Here is a 16,311-nt window from a genome sequence, read left to right as displayed (position 1 = left end):
AGGGATCAGCCGTGCAGCTTCAAAGGGGAAAACGGCGCCCAGGTAGATGTCATGATTAAGGGAAGAAGGGTGTGGGAATTCAACATTTCCCTCGCCCGCACGACGCGGCGAACACCCTCTCTCTCTCTCGGGGAGTCCTCATCTTTCTCCTTTTGGCCTCTTTCCTCCGGTGCTGTGGCGGAGAGCGCAGGGGTGAGAGAACGGCCGCTACTTCCCCTCCCCTCTCATCTCAGCGGACAGCAACCAGACTCCCAGGGAGACGACACCGCGACGCCGTAGCGCGCAGATGCTGCTATGACACCGAGGAAGAACATTGGGCGTTCCCAATAAACAACTTGGCCCGCTGGCTATGCTTGCCTCGGTGTGACGTTCTTCACGGCCACTGCTGTGGCCAGAGCTAGCGGTGTGGCCTCGGTTCTCAGAGCGGAGCCGCAGCCCCGTGAGAATCCCCACAACGTTATCCCTACCATTTTTCCTTCCATAGCCCTCTGCGTTGGGGGAGTAGCCAGTAGGGGAGTAGCCGAAGGGGTAGTAGCCGGCAGTGTTGTGACGAATTGTATGCAAATGTCACAAATAGAAGCGTTATATCCCAGTCGCGTTGCTCATCAGAAACGTGCATAGACAGCATGTCACTGAGTGTCCGGTTAAGGCGTTCGGTAAGCCCGTTCGTCTGTGGATGGTAGGCAGTCGGGAAATAATGACGAACGTTGCACAACAGTAGGATCTCTTTAACTATAGGCCCAAGAAAGCAACGGACACGGTCGGTGAGCAGTTGACGAGGTGCTCCATGGACGAGTATAATGTCGTTGAGGAGGAAAGCACCGACATCAGTAGCACAACTGGTTGGTATTGTTCGTGTGACCGCGTAACGTGTGGTGTAATCGGTGACCACCGCATCTATATGTTGCCCAATGAAAACTGGGGGAAAGGTCCTAGACTATCCAGACCCACTCGAGAAAAGGGGTCTATATGGATGTCGATCGGCTGCAGAAGTCCAGCTGGTAAAACTGATGGCTTTTTCAGGCGTTGACAGTGGTCACAAGCAGCCACGAAGCGACGGACTGCGCGGTATAGGCCTGGCCAAAAGAACCGATGGCGCACACTGTCGTATGTGCGAGAGACGCCTAGATGACCCGCTGTGGGAACGTCGTGAAGCTGTTCAAGGACGGCTGTGCGTAGGTGCTGAGCGACTACTAGTAGAAGGTCGGGGCCATCAGATCGCATACTGTGCCGGTATAAGGTGCCGTCGTGAAGCACAAACTAAGGGAAGGGTCATGGCGATCGGCGCTGAGGCGATTGTTAAAATCGCGAAGCGGAGGGTCCTGTCGTAGGTCACGGCGAATGTTGGAAATGCTAGGTATAGAGAGCACGCATGCGTCATTGTCACATTCAGCTTAGCTTGGCGGGTCGACTGGATGACAGGACTGACAATCGGCGTCTCGACGCAACTGGCCAAACTTATAAACTACTGTAAAATTGTACTCCTGAAGGCGCAAGGCCCAACGTTTTAGGCGGCCAGTGGGGCCTTTGAGTGCAGAAAGGTAACACAACGCATGGTGGTCAGTGAATACTGTGAATTGTCGTCCATACAAGTAAGGGTGAAACTTCTCAATGGCGCAGACTAGGGCTAAGCACTCACATTTATAGATGAAATAATTCTGTTCGGCCACAGAGGGGAGTCGGCTGGCATAGGCGATGACGCGACGGGAACAAAGCTGACGTTGCGCGAGAACGGCACCAATTCCATGACCGCTTGCGTCGGTGCGTACCTCTGTGGGCGATCACGAATTGAAGTGAGCCAACACTGGCGGACCGGTGGGGTGGGCAATAAGAGCGACGAAGGCGGCCGATTGTTCGTGGCCTCAGGAAAAGAAGACCTCTTTTTTCAGAAGCTGCGTGAATGGGCGGGCGATTTCGCCGAAGTTTGGTACAAATCGCCGGAAATATGAGCAAAGTCAGAGGAAGCTACGCACGTCGCTGCTAGATTTCGGTATAGGAAAACTACTTACAGCGCGACTTTTGTCGGGGTCCGGCTGGATGCCATGGATGTTGACCAAATGTCCTAAGACCTTGAGTTCCCGGCGGCCAAAGATAAACTTCTTGTAGTTCAACTGAAGGCCAGTTCGTCGGAAAACGCAAAGAATAGCCGAAACAGACGTGGCCCTCAAATGTTGATGAAAGTACGATGATGTCATCCAGGTAGCACAGACATGTAGTGCATTTGAACCCGCGTAGTAACGAGTCCATCAAGCGCTCAAAGGTCGCAGGGGCATTACATAAGCCGAAAGGCATCACCTTGAATTGATAGAGGCCATCCGGGGTGACAAAAGCACTTTCCGCGATCTCTTTCGTCAACAGAGATCTGCCAGTATCCCGAACGGAGATCTATCAAGGTGAAGTAGTTGGCACCATGCAGGCAGTCTAGGGCGTCATCGATCCTAGGAAGAGGATACACGTCTTTCTTTGGTATCTTGTTTACGTGTAGACAATCTACGCAAAAGCTCCAGCTGTTGTCTTTCTTTTGACGAGTACCACCGGAGGCGCCCAGGGGCTTTGACGGCTCAATAATGTTGCTGGCCAACATCTTCACTTTATCATGGATGATCCGGTGTTTGGAAAGAGCAACTCTGTAAGGCCGTCGGTGAACAGGGAGGGCATCTCCAGTATCTTGCGATGTGTGACGACGGACGTTTGGCCCAGGGATCCGTGACCGAAATCACAAATGTCGCTGTATGACCGCAAAAGGCCGGCAAGGGCACTGTCATATTCAGGACGCAGGTCAGAGGCAACCATGGCTGAGATGCGATCCTCCGGACTATGTGACGGGACAGGTTGTGCAGGTACCTCAGCGTGACGGTCGGACAGCACTGCAGAAATAGTAAATATGGGCAAAGGTGACAGCTCGGCAAGGAAAATGCCCTCAGAGAGAAATTGCGAAGACACACTGAAGTTGAGTATGGGAATGTAGGTGAGGTTATTCTCGACGTGTACAATGTTATGAGGTAGGACGATGTTGCGCTGCAGAGTGACGTCGGTGGTGAGGTTAACAACGTAGTTGCCGTCAGGAAGGGAAGGAAAAGGTGACATGGGCACGTACACTGCAGCCTCGGAATGTAGGCGAGTAGATGTACTGGAGCGGAGGCGAGGATGGGAATGGTCAGCACTAGGGTCGTGAACACAGTGAGGCAGGGCTAGGGCAGAAGTCCAGAGGAACAGTCAATGCGAGCTGGGCTGTTAAATATTCTCGGCCCCAAATGATGTCTTGAGGACAAGCAGCAAGGACGGCGAAGAGCGCAGGGATATGGTGGCCGGCGATGTTAACGGGCGCAGTACACATTCCGATGATGGTAGCAGTGTTTCCATCAGCAACACAAACTGTAGAGGTGTTAGCGGGCGTAAGAACTTTTTTGAGGCGCTGGCGGAACGATGAACTAAAGACTGAAATATGGGCTCCAGTGTCAGTGAGAGCAGGCACAGGGACTTCTACGAGGACATTGATCAGGTTGCGGCGTGGTGCGATGCTCGAAACGCAGCTGGCCGTCTGTGTTGGTAACGCAACATCACTTCCGGGCGCTGGGTTGCCTAGTTTCCCGAGTAGGGGCCTTGGTACGCTGTGGAAAAGCTGCGGCAAGGAGTAGATGATCGGGAACGGTGGTCTTGTGGCGATGGCGAACGGCTAGGACGACGCCCAGTGTTCTCGGTACGATGCTGTATTGGAGTGACAGAAACGCGCCGTGGTGCATAATAGTGATGGTGGACAGGGCTGTAATAAGGTAGAGAAGGGGTAGCGGGGTGGCTGCGGCAATAGCGGGACGTGTGGCCAGCCCGACAGCAGACGAAGCAGGGGATCGGCCGCTAAGGGGCCAGGAGTGCGTGCACTGCGTCGTACGTGCTCCGGCAATTTTCATCAAAGTGACCGTCATTTCGCATAGACTCTGCCTGATTTAGACTCCTCCGTCTTTGTGGTGGTGCTCGCCACCGAGTGAGCCCAATTACAGGCAACCGCACTCTTTATTCGGCCTTGTACGGCCTTTTGCCGCCTACGCCGGCCCACGGCAGTGCTAGGCCTACCGCCGGCACTCAATGCGCCGACAAGCCACGGCGCCGCAGCCTTGCAAGTCGTGGAAGGGACGGAGCTGCCTACAGAAGACTTCGAAGACAAAGGTTTGATACAGGCCAACAGAACTCTACGTCGGCGAAAAGCAACTCGCGCAGAAGCTTTTTTACAGCCGGCAACGGACGCTACTCAAGGCCATCCGCCGAACGCGCGCGTTCGTAGGCCACCACTTCAACGGGCGCCACCGCAGCCACCCCTTCCGGAGGAAGACTTTAAAATCATCATATGCCCTCGTGGCGGTCTAAATCTTAAAGCCTGGAGCCCAGGACAAGTGCTAGATACCCTACGTAAAACGGCGGGTGTTGATACTACCGCAACGCAGAAAGACCAAGTTTGACTCAACTACGACCAAAATTGCATCACTATAAGCACCCCAGCGGAAGTACGCTCTGCTCTATATTCCAAGATCCAAGCTGGAAAGTTTGGAGAAGTTGCGTACCAAACAGCCACCTACATGGCTGACCCCTACCACTGCGCCAAGGGAATCATTCATAACATTCCAGACTACGACACCCAAGAAGACATCACCTTCAGCCTTACCAACTTCAATAACGACCACCCCATCATAGAAGCCAGACGCCTCGGCAAGACTAACTCAGTCTTCATTGTGTTCGAAGGGGACAAGGTCCCCTTTTGGATTAACTACAGAGGGGCACAGTACTGATGTCTAATCTTCAGAAAGAAAGTAGAGGCCTGCTCTACGTGTTATAAAATGGGTCATCGCGCTGACGTATGTCCGACACCTCAAGTACTCAAGTGCCTGCGCTGCGGCCGAAGCAACCCTCCCACCAATCACGAATGCGAACCCACCTGCGTGGTGTGCGGCGGCCCGCACCAAATGCCGCCAAAGAAAAAGAACGAGGATAACCACGCGGAGACAGACGCTAACAACTTGCATCGCAGAACGCGCTGCAAAACGCCAACGAACGCCCATCACGGCTGCGGATCAGGAGCCGCTCGAACAGCAAAAAAAAAAGAAAGCCTCAGCCAAGGCTATGCCCGATCCAAGTCCAGATCCACCTCAAGAAAAGGCCACAACAGGAGTTTGTCGCCCTCCTCCTTCCTGCCCCTCCCTGGCCAGAGGACCCAGCCCGCCGAAAAACAGGTGAACCGGAGACCGCGATCGCATTCGCTCTCTCGAGAAAACGCGGAGCTCAGAGCACAACTACCGAGACAAAGCCTCGAAATCGCGAAGCTCAAACAACAGTTACAAATATTTCTCAAAAACGATCTTCCTCCCCAAAGGCATGGCTCCCCTGCATACCCCACCCAAACACCTATCACACCTAAACAGATAACCTTGCCGCCTTCTTCCACCTTCTCTACGCGCACGGCGTCACCTGCTCGCAACCCTCTCCTAAGCGCAAAGCACGAACAGAGGCTAACAATCATACCCCTATGGACAACGATCCGATGGCTGTTTTAACTGCAGCCATCGAAGTCATGCAGGCTAGCTTAGCATCAATGCAAAAAGACAACACAGCCTGGATGACCAACACATTCGACCGGTTAACAGCGCTCGAGCGGCGTCAAGGAGCACAAGAGGCGACCACGGCTCAAATGCAGACCCAGCTTAAAGGGCCACTGTCCAGGGAAGGCCCTTTTAAGAAAAAGAGCCCAGTGTTTCGATCAGGTACCGGAGATAGTCTGTGCAAAATTCTACAGCGACACGCGCGCCGCAAAGCATCGAAAATACAATTCAAAGCTCCCTCATGCTCTCCTTTGAGAAGCCAGCTTCACCGCTTCCTGCGCTGGCCCGACGGGCCCCGATAATGACGTACGTATCGGGAACGACGACCATTGGTCCGTCTCGCTGACTGACGGGAGAAGGATGGCTGTCTATAGCTCGCAGCGCGCTTTTCCCTCGCCACGGCCAGACTGAATCCAGCATCGCGCGCTCCCTCGACCGTTTTTTTTCCGCGCTCGCGGAGAGCCACGCCCCTCCTCCCGCCAAACGCGGAGGAGGAAGGGGAATTTGTATTGCGGAGGCTGGACGACCTCGGGCAGGAGAGTGAAAAACCTTTGCGAGGGAACGGAAGGAGAGAGGCATGACAGAATCGGGTGATTGCGGTGGCTGTAACTGCGTTACTAGTTACTCTTTTCAAAAACATTTTGCGGCCTTGCGTTCCAGGGGCGAAGTCTCACAGTTACCGGGGAAGAAAATATTTTCGACCGGAGGGTGGACAGTGGGCCTTTAAAGGGCTCTTACCCCCAGAAATTGCAGGATTAGCACGAGCCGACCAGCGCCCACCCCAAACACAACATGGCTGCACACTGTAATGAGATACATGTGTGGCAGTAAAATTGTAGGAGTTTCCGCGCAAAACGAGACAACTTAGAACTCCACCTACAAACACTTTCGAATGCCAACACTCCCATCATTATCGCCTTACAAGAAACACAGACTAAGACAAAACTTTGTAACTACACCACGCGTGAACGAGAGGGAACGACACTCCCACGGGTCGCCACACTGGTCCATCGTAACCTAGTGGCTACGGACCACCACCTAGAATTAAGGGATATAGACAGCCACCTAGTCGAGCTTCTCCCGAGAACTCGCACAGTCAGCAGCCTATTCGTTCTAAATATATTCAGCCCGCCCAAAAGCCCTGCATCCCTTCTATTAGCAGCCCTCTGGAAAGCCATTTCTATTAGCGGCAGACACCCTTTAATAGTGGTCGGTGACTTCAATGCCAATCACACAAGTTGGGGTTACAAGAAAAACTGCAGAAAGGGTACTGCACTTTGGACATCCATCCAGAATGAGGGCTTATCCTTAATCAATGATCTAGATCACCCAACAAGAATAGGCAACAGTGTCCAAAGTAACACCAGTCCAGATCCCACTTTGACTAAGAACATACCACACAGCCGCTGGAGCAACACATACAACAACTTCGGGAGCGACCACTACATCGTAAATACAGAAATTCAGCTCAGTTCACTAACTTGATATACTCGGCGCCCCATATAAATTGTAAACTGGGATAAATTCCGCCAGATTCGAAATTCAGCTCCCAAAACCATTGATGATCTCAACAAATGGCTCATTGCTCTCTCAGGATGTCGCATTAGCTACCTCCACAATCCCACTCAATATTGATACCGACATCGCAGACAGCTGCCTCCTGCACATGTGGGAGGCCTACGCCAGCCTGCAAAAACGATGGTTAGCGAACAAACATAACAGAACACTCATGATTCGCATCGCAACACTCGCAAAAGAAATTGAAGCCTACGCAGGACAGTTGGCACGCCAGCAGTAGGGTCGGTTATGCGACCGCATGAGCGGGAATCTCGGTTTGAAAGATACGTGGACATTTCTCCGTTGTCTACCAGATCCAGATCACACCAAGAACAACCAGCGGAAAAACGTTAGTCGAGTCCTCCAAAAAATCCCCCTACAAGATGACGCCCTTCTCGAAGCCTTAAAAGAACAATACCTATCTACCACTACTCGCACACCCCTTCCCGACAAACACGGCAACCCGAACCTCAAATTTGACGAAGACATTTCGCCATGGGAAGTACGGGCCGCCATGCACAAGCTCAGAACGACATCAGAATCTGGGGCAGACAAAATAACTAACAAAATGCTCAGGAACCTGGATGAGAACTCCATACAGGTCATTACAGACCTTTTCAAAGAGTGCTGGCAAAATGGAATGCTCCCAGTGCAATGGACACATGCGAAAATCACCTTCATCCCTAAACCAGGAAAACCTTTGGATTTCAAAAATCACCTACCCATCTCTTTACCATCCTGCTTAGAGAAACGTCTTGAACATGTGGTTGTGGCCCGCTTGCAGGTACATATGCAAGAGCAAGACCTATCATCATCATCATCATCATCATCATCATCATCATCATCAACCTGATTATACCGACTGCAGGGCGAAGGCCTCTCCCATATTTCTCCACTTAACCCGGTTCTGTGCTAGCTGCATCCACGTGACCCCTGCAAAACTTCTTAATCTCATCAGCCCACCAAACTTTCTGTCGCCCCCTGCTACGCTTTCCTTCCCTTCGAATCCAGTTTGTTACCCTCAGCGACCATCGGTTATCCTCTCTTCGCACTACATGTCCTGCCCATGTCCATTTCTTCTTCTTAATTTCTACTAGAATGTCAGTAACTTGAGTTATTTATCTGACCCACTCTGCACGCTTTCTATCTCTTAATGTTACCCCTAACATTTTTCGTTCCATAGCCCTCTGGGTTGTCCTCAACTTAAGTAGAACTCTCTTGGTTAGACTCCACGTTTCAGCCCCATAGGTGAGTACAGGCAAGATGCAACTGTTGCATACTTTCCTCTTGAGCGATACCGGTAAGCTGCTAGTCATAATCTGCGAGTGCTTGCCAAATGCGCTCCATCCCAATCTTATTCTGCTTGTTATTTCCTTTTCATGGTCCGGATCTGCGGTTACTACCTGTCCTAAGTAGACATATTCACCTACTACTTCCAGTATTTCGCTACCTAATGTAAACTGCTGTTCCTTCCCGAGGCTGTTGAACATTACCTTAGTCTTCTGCATATTGATTTTCAAGCCTACCGTTCTACTTTTCCTGCCTAGGTCATCAATCATTATTTGCAGTTCATCCCCCGAGTTGCTTAGCAAGGCAATGCCATCAGCATATCGCAGATTACTGAGGTATTCTCCATCTACTCTTATCCCTAACTGCTCCCATTCCAAGTCTCTGAATACTTCCTCTAAACAAGCTGTGAATAGTACTGCGGAGATTGTGTCTCCTTGCCTAACACCTTTCTTTATGGGAAATTTGTTACTTTCTATATGCATAACTATGGTTGCTGTGCAGCCCCTATATATATCTTCCAACACTTTCACGTACGGCTCGTCTACCCCCTGATTTTGCAATGCCTCCATCACCGCCGGGGCTTCAACTGAGTCAAATGCTTTTTCGTAATCAATGAATGCTATGTATAAGGGCTGGTTATATTCCGAGCATTTTTCTATCACCTGATTGATGGTATGGATATGATCGATAATAGAGTACCGTTTCCGAAACCCTGCTTGATGCTTTGCTTGATTGCAGTCTAAGGTTGTCCTGATTCTATTAGCGATTACCTTAGTAAATACCTTATGCATAACAGACAGTAAGCTGATTGGTCTGTAATTTTTAAGGTCCTTAGAGTCCCCTTTCTTGTGAATAAGGATAATGTTTCCATTCTTCCATGGTTCCGGTACCGTCGATGACACGAAGCACTGCGTATACAGGGTGGCCAGTTTTTCTAGCCCGATATACCCCTCGTCCTTCAGCAAATCTGTAGTTATCTGACTCTCTCCAGCTGATTTCCGCCTTTTCATAGTTTCTAGTGCTTTCTTGACCTCGTCCTTCGTCACTGGTGGAACGTCTGTTTTTCCCTACCGCCAATCTCATTACAGCCCTCACTACTTTTGCTACTGTAGAGATCTGTATAAAACTCCTCGGCTACTTTGACTATATTTTCCATATTAGTGATGACGTTGCCCACTTTGTCCCTTGTCGCATACATCTGATTTTTGCTTATGCCCAATTTCTCCTTTACTGCTTTAAGGCTTCCCCCGTTCTTTACAGCATGCTCAATTTTCTCTATGTTATACTTCCTTATATCGACCACCTTGCGCTTATTAATTAGCTTTGATATCTCGGCCAATTCGACCTGGTCTGTTGGATTGGAAGCTTTCATACTCTGGCGTTTCTTAATCAAATCTTTCGTCTCCTTAGACAGCTTACCGGTATCCTCTCTAACTATCCTACCGCCTACTTCTACCGCGCACTCAGTAATGATATCTCTGAAATTATTGTTCCTTGCCTCTAGGGTAATGTCGCCATCCTCAGTTAGAGCTGAATACCTATTCTGTAGTGAGATCCTGAACTCTTCTGCCCTTCCCCTCACCGCTATTTCGTTGATGGGTTTCTTTCTTACTAATCTGTGGCGCTCCTTCTTCAAATTTAGGCTAATTCGGGACCTCACCATCCTGTGGCCACTGCATCGCACTTTCCCGATTACCTCTACATCTTGCATGATGGCGGGGGTTGAACACATTATGAAGTCGATTTCATTTTTAGTCTCTCCGTTAGGACTTTTCCATGTCCATTTCCGGTTCTTCCGTTTGCTGAAGGAGGTATACATGATTCGTAAGTTATTGTGCTCTGCAAACTCAACTAGTAACTTCCCCCTGCTATTCCTAGACCCAATGCCATAGTCACCTACTGCCTTGCCTCCTGCCTGTTTTTTCCCTACCTTGGCATTGAAGTCGTCCATTAGTACAGTGTACTGCGTCTTCACTTTTCGCATTGCCGATTCTACATCTTCATAGAAGAGTTCAACTGCCTGGTCATCATAACTACATATAGGCGCATAGGCCTGTACAACCTTCAGTTTATACCGCTTATTAAGCCTAATTACGATGCCTGCAACCCTCTCATTATTACTATAGAATTCATCTATATTACCCGCTATATACTTATTGACAAGGAAACCTACTCCTAGTTGTCGCCTCTCTGGTAAACCTCGATAACACAGTACATGCCCATCCTTCAGTACAGCATATGCCTCATTTGGCCTCCTAACCTCACTAAGCCCTATGACATCCCATTTCATGCCCTCTAGTTCCTCCAACAGCACTGCTAAACTAGCTTCACTAGCTAGGGTTCTAGCATTAAACGTTGCCAGGGTCAGTTTCCAATGGCTGCCTGTCCAGCGGAGCCAGGCTTTCTTAGCACCCCCTGCTGCGTCACAGGTCTGACCGCCGCCATGGTCAGTTGTTCCGCAGCCGCTGGTGACTGAGGGCCGGGGTTTTATGGAGCTTATCATAGGAGGTTGCGTCCAATTACTGCACCACTACTATGATTGGATTCTGCAGCCATCTCTCCACTCAAGACGTTATGTTACAGATCTCGAAAGAGATCCTACACCCCAGGAACGCTAAACGCATCAGGGCCATCTTGACCGTGGATTTCACCAAGGCGTTTGACAATGTTCACCATTCGGCCATTATGGACACTCTTTTGGATATTTCAGTGGGAGGAAGGACACACTCCTACGTAGCGGCCTTCATTCGCAAGCGAACGGCAGAACTAACATTCGGTTCACTATCTTCACCAACCTCACCTGCTCACCGAGTACATCAGAACGGTTGCTCTTGAACCCTTCGTTGTGCCGCCCAGACATGGGTCCACCGCCTAATATTAGAGTCAACGCTAATGACCAACAAGTCCCCGAGGTTGATAAGGTGCATATACTGGGCATCATTATTCAGACCAACGGCAAGGATACTGCCGCTATTACTAGGCTCAGAAACAGTCCACCAGGCCATGAGACTGATTAGACGAATTGCGAACCGTCACCGAGGGATGCGAGAGCATGACCTCCGCCGTCTTATGAGTCGAGTGGTATACTCTCTTCCATATTTGTTTTTTTCCACGATGGAGGAAGAAAAAGTAAATTCAGTAATCAGGCAAGCCTACAAAACGGCCCTAAATCTACCCAGGCACACGTCGAATGACCGTTCTCCTTAAGGGGGCTCACAATACCCTAGATGAGATTAGCGAAGCCACTTGCACAGCACACGTTGAATGCCTATCATCCACCACAACAGGGAGGCATATTCTCTCGTCCTTAGGCCTCAACCCTATAAGCTGCCTCAGACCCATGCACTCAACCCCGACAGAAATTCAATCTCTTTTAACAATCCATCCATTCCCGAAAAATGTCCACCCGGTCCATCACTTGCAAAATGTCCACCGGCACTGCACAAACAATACCGCGCTGATACCAGTGCTGTTTATGTGGACGCTGCAGAATATGCTACTCATGAAGCCTATGCCTTGAGCGTAGTTTCCAACACTTCCCCCTATAGTTTCTGGTTCGGTTAAAGCTGCATCCTTGTTAGAGGCAGAAACTGCAATTGCATTGGCAATCTCCTCAACCACTGCCACACTAATCTTTAGTGACTCAAAAACAGCAATCCGCTATTTCGCACTAGGCAGGATTCACACGCCTGCTTTCAAAATTCTCAATTTTGTTTAACCCCTGATCAGATCAGTTGAACTCCTATTGGTACCTGCTCATGAGGGCAACCCTGGAAATGAAGCTGTCCACAACACAGCTCAAGCGCATGTCAACCGAGCAAGGCCAGCTACAGACCCAGGCAGTGCACGCGAACGCTTGGTTACCTATAACGAAGTTACTCTGCACTACAGAGAGCAACGACTCCAGTATCCGCCCCCACACCAATCACTATCTAAACTCGAGCAGGTGACTTGGCGCCAACTCCAGGCCCGTACCTTCCTATCTGCAGTACACATCGCCCATATCCACCCCTGCCTTTTCTCCTCTGTATGCCCCCTCTGCGGGGCACTCAAAGCAGACTGAGCAAAGCAGCAAAACAGAAATGTGCTCTGAGCTCCAGCCACCCCGCAATATGCAACAAACAGACATAGAGCGATGGGAGATCGCGGTGTCCAGCTCGGACCCAGCTACACAAAAAGAGCTGGTGGGCTGGGTTTTAAGAGTCGCTGAGAGCCACAGGCTCCCGACCACCCTACGCGATATCGAGCCGACCCATCAAAACAGTCAGTAAGGCTCAAGATTCAATAAGCGTTTCCCCACCAGCACCAGACGAAGCAAATAGGCCTGTAGTCAGATGCGCGCCACTCCGCAGGATTGCGGGCAGGGTAGCGCGGTGTGTAGGGCGAGGTTGTGGTAGCAACAGCAACCACTGATATTGGCTGTGGTTCAGGGGATGGCGTGGTAGTATTGGAAACGAGGCCCACATTCGCGAATTTTTGGCGGACAACAGCCTGTATTATAGCTATTGTTGCCCGTGCAGGAGGTAATGTAAGTGTGACAGGAGTCAAGGCCTCGATTTCCCTGCGGACGATGGTAGTGTGGTTATTCTGACTTGAAGGCTGCTGCAAAGTGGACAGATCGTCACATGAGAATGTAGTTGCCGCGTTGGGAAGGCGCTCAAACCGATGGACGATGCGGCGCTGCTTGCCCTGTTCGAAACGGCGACAGACTTGTAGGACTGAGTCCACCGTAGAAAAATCATTGCAGAGAAGTATCAGCGATACTCTCAGTATATGGCCTCTCAGCGTCATCAGCGATACTCTTCAGTATATGGCCCACTTTGTCAGCTTCGGTCGTGAAGGTGTCCACCTTTCGAAACAGGGCCAGGACTTCTTGTATGTAGGCGAGGTATGATTCGGTTGACGATTGAGCACGAGTAGCCAGGTCATTTTCGGCTGCTAGAGCTCGCCCAATTAGCACGCCGAACAAGTCCTGAAGTTTTTGTTTGCAGAGGTCCCAAGTAGGCATCTCCTGTTTGTGGTTGGTAAGCCAGGCCTTCGCCATTCTCGCTAGATAGAAGATGATGTTGAAAGCATTATGCTAGCCTCCCACCGGTTATTCTTGCTGCACCTTTCGTATTCATCAAGCCAATCTTCAACATCCTTCTTGTCTTCGCCGTTAAAAATAGGCGGATGCCGGATTTTGTTAAGACCTAGAGGCAGCTGGAGTTTCCATAGCGGTCGCTGCGTCCTGGGAGGCCATGCTTACTGTGGCAGTCGGTGGGGTGAGCTCAGGGAGATGGTGTCCACTGCGCAAATCAAGGTTTCTGGCGTGGAAATACGAGGAGCTATGACAAGGGGGATCGAAAGCGCCTCCACCAAGGTGGTACGAGATAGTTCAGCTTGGGATTGCAGAGAGCGGACACGGAAGACAAGGCTTTCAAGAAACAGGCGGTTTCTGCAGGCACCAGCCAACACTGCTTGAACGTCGTCTTCTCAAAAATTCACGAGATTCTTTTCTTCCTTCCTTATGGGCATATCAGTGCATGCACTGCCTAATGTAACAATATTGCCGCTACAGCGGCCGAGACTACAGAAGCATTATGGAGGTGCTTTCTGAATAAGACCCTACACACCGGTGTAAAGCATGCTAGGAAAGAACAGAACAAGAGCGGACATGTGGTTCTAGACAATGTGAATGTGCCAAAAGACATCGCGGACATCTTAGCAAAAGGACCAAAGTATAGCTCTGAGCCTTTCATACCGGCACACGAGTTGTTGGCTTTCAATTGCCACGTCGCAAGAAAAGCAGAGAAAAATAAAATGAAGAAAGGTGCGTTCTCGACGGCGTGAACAGTTTAGCAAGACCCACATTTAAGAGCAAAACCACTCCAAGAGTGAACGCCTTGAATGATAAGGTGATCGCTTATTGCTAGGAAAACGCCTTGATTCTCCTGCAAGCGGACAAAGAAGGGAACTTTGTTCTCATGCCTTCAGGCCGTTACAACGAGACAGCTTACCAAACGATTTCGAAGAACTTCGTCAAATCCAACCGTCCGACACCAGGATAAAAGGCAAATCAGTTGATCTGCGCAAATGCCTGGAGCTGCAGAGCCTGGCAAGAGCTGTTTTGGACTCTCCTTTGAATAATTTGTCAGCCTTCTTTGCGGTTAAGACCCATTAACCAGATACACCGTTAAGGCCATAGTTAGCGAGAAGGTACTTGGCAGCAACACGTCATCCGCTTTTTACTTAAGAACCTGAAGGATTTGCACGTTTCTGACCCTTTTTCCACCAAACATTCTATCGATGTAGTCCGCACGTTGGAGAGGGAAAAGGGTCTGGTTACGCTTTCTCCATAGATGATGTAGATTTGTTTTTACTTTTTACCCTGCACCTCATGGCGCCCTGTTCCTTGCTGTTCAACAATGCATTGAAGAAAGTGCTACTATTACAACTGTAAACAAGGCAGGGGTGAGCGTTTACGATTTTATGTCTCTTTTAGAATTTTATATTAAGTCCACCGTCACCCAGTTTGACAAATGGCGGTTTCTACAACGCCAGGGCATTTGCTTCAGATCATGTGTAGCGCCAGTTTTATGTAATATTTTTCTCGCATCCATTGGCAACATTTGGCATCACTGACTGATGACGAAACTGTCCTAAAGATTTTTAGATATGTAGACGATTGTTTAATGATTTTAAAGTGACATAACAAGGCTGCTATGAGGAGACTGCCATGAAAAAATGTTCGCATAACATGGGAAGGGGCTGTCTTTCACATTTGAGCTTCCTGTACAGAACTGCCTTCTCTATTGGACCTGAATATTAAGCTGGGGGACGGTCTATTTACTGGCGCTACCTTCCTAGGGCCAAAAAAGATTTTTGACCATATGATTCGGCTCAATCAAAAATTGGTAAGAGGGCTAATTCCACCCTGTCTATGGAATCAGCACTTCTCAAGTCGTGCTCTCACATGATGCGGCTGAGCTTCCAGGGTGATGTGAATAGAGTGCGTAATGCAGGTTTCCCTTACCACGTAATGGCTGCCGTGACCGAGGTATTGCAGCAGAAACTCAAGGGCAAGCCTAACGGGCAACGCCGGAAAGAAACGTTTTAGTGAAGCCAAACCAGTCGCACATTGGTGATACCGTATATTCACAATGTGTACCACAATCAATTTAAAACGAGTTGGCAGCAAGTACGGAGCCTCCATGGTCTTCTCCGCCCCCGGCAAATTGACCAAGCTGTACCCCAAGGTTAGCAGCGCTGCAAAGGCATCATCGGGGTGTGGGAAGGAACACTCGAAGCCCTACGTAAGGTGTGCCACAGGAGTGCTTTACGAGATCCCCCTTTGATGTGGCAAGGTGCACGTCGGTCAGACTGGACGCTGCGTCAACGAGCGGGCTGGTGAACATAAAAGATTGCTAGGGAACGCATCAGATTCGTCCGAAAACCTACCCGTCCATTGCAGCTCTTGTATTGACAAAAATAAAAAAAAAGCTGTGAGCCACGGCTTGACGAGATTAAAATTCTAACTAGGAGTAAAGATAGATTAGCTCACGAACTGGCAGAAGACGTTTTTACAAGGAGAGAGGGGGCATGTGCGTCAGCACCACTTCTACCTCCTTATGATGATGTGATCATAGATTACTAAAAAAATACACGATTATAAAAAGTTTTTTTAATGTGTGTTCTATGTTGTTTTTTTCTGTCTTTCCATTTAAGACATGCGCATGCGTTTACCTTCTTCGGGCTATATATATACAACATGTGGCTTTCTATAAACATAGTTGGAGTCAGCACCCGTCCTGTTCGTCTTTCTGTCTAGTTTGTGTGGTTTGTGTAAAATGTTCAGAGGTTTTTATCTTTGTTAACAGAATTTTACAAGATTATT

At 49.6% G+C, this 16,311-nt stretch overlaps 1 protein-coding gene across 2 annotated transcripts in view; it reads right to left on the bottom strand.

Moving 5' to 3' along the window:
* LOC146194691 (uncharacterized) overlaps positions 1–16,311 on the bottom strand; it is a 110,170-nt gene that overhangs the window by 38,790 nt on the left and 55,069 nt on the right. The gene's annotated exons all lie outside the window — the stretch shown is intronic.

This window comes from Amblyomma maculatum, chromosome 3 (genome assembly GCF_055883805.1).
Source record: "Amblyomma maculatum isolate TAMU_Amacu chromosome 3, ASM5588380v1, whole genome shotgun sequence".
NCBI lineage: Eukaryota > Metazoa > Arthropoda > Arachnida > Ixodida > Ixodidae > Amblyomma > Amblyomma maculatum.
The sequence above is the reverse complement of the archived record's forward strand: the minus strand, read 5'-3'. Positions and strand labels throughout refer to the sequence as shown.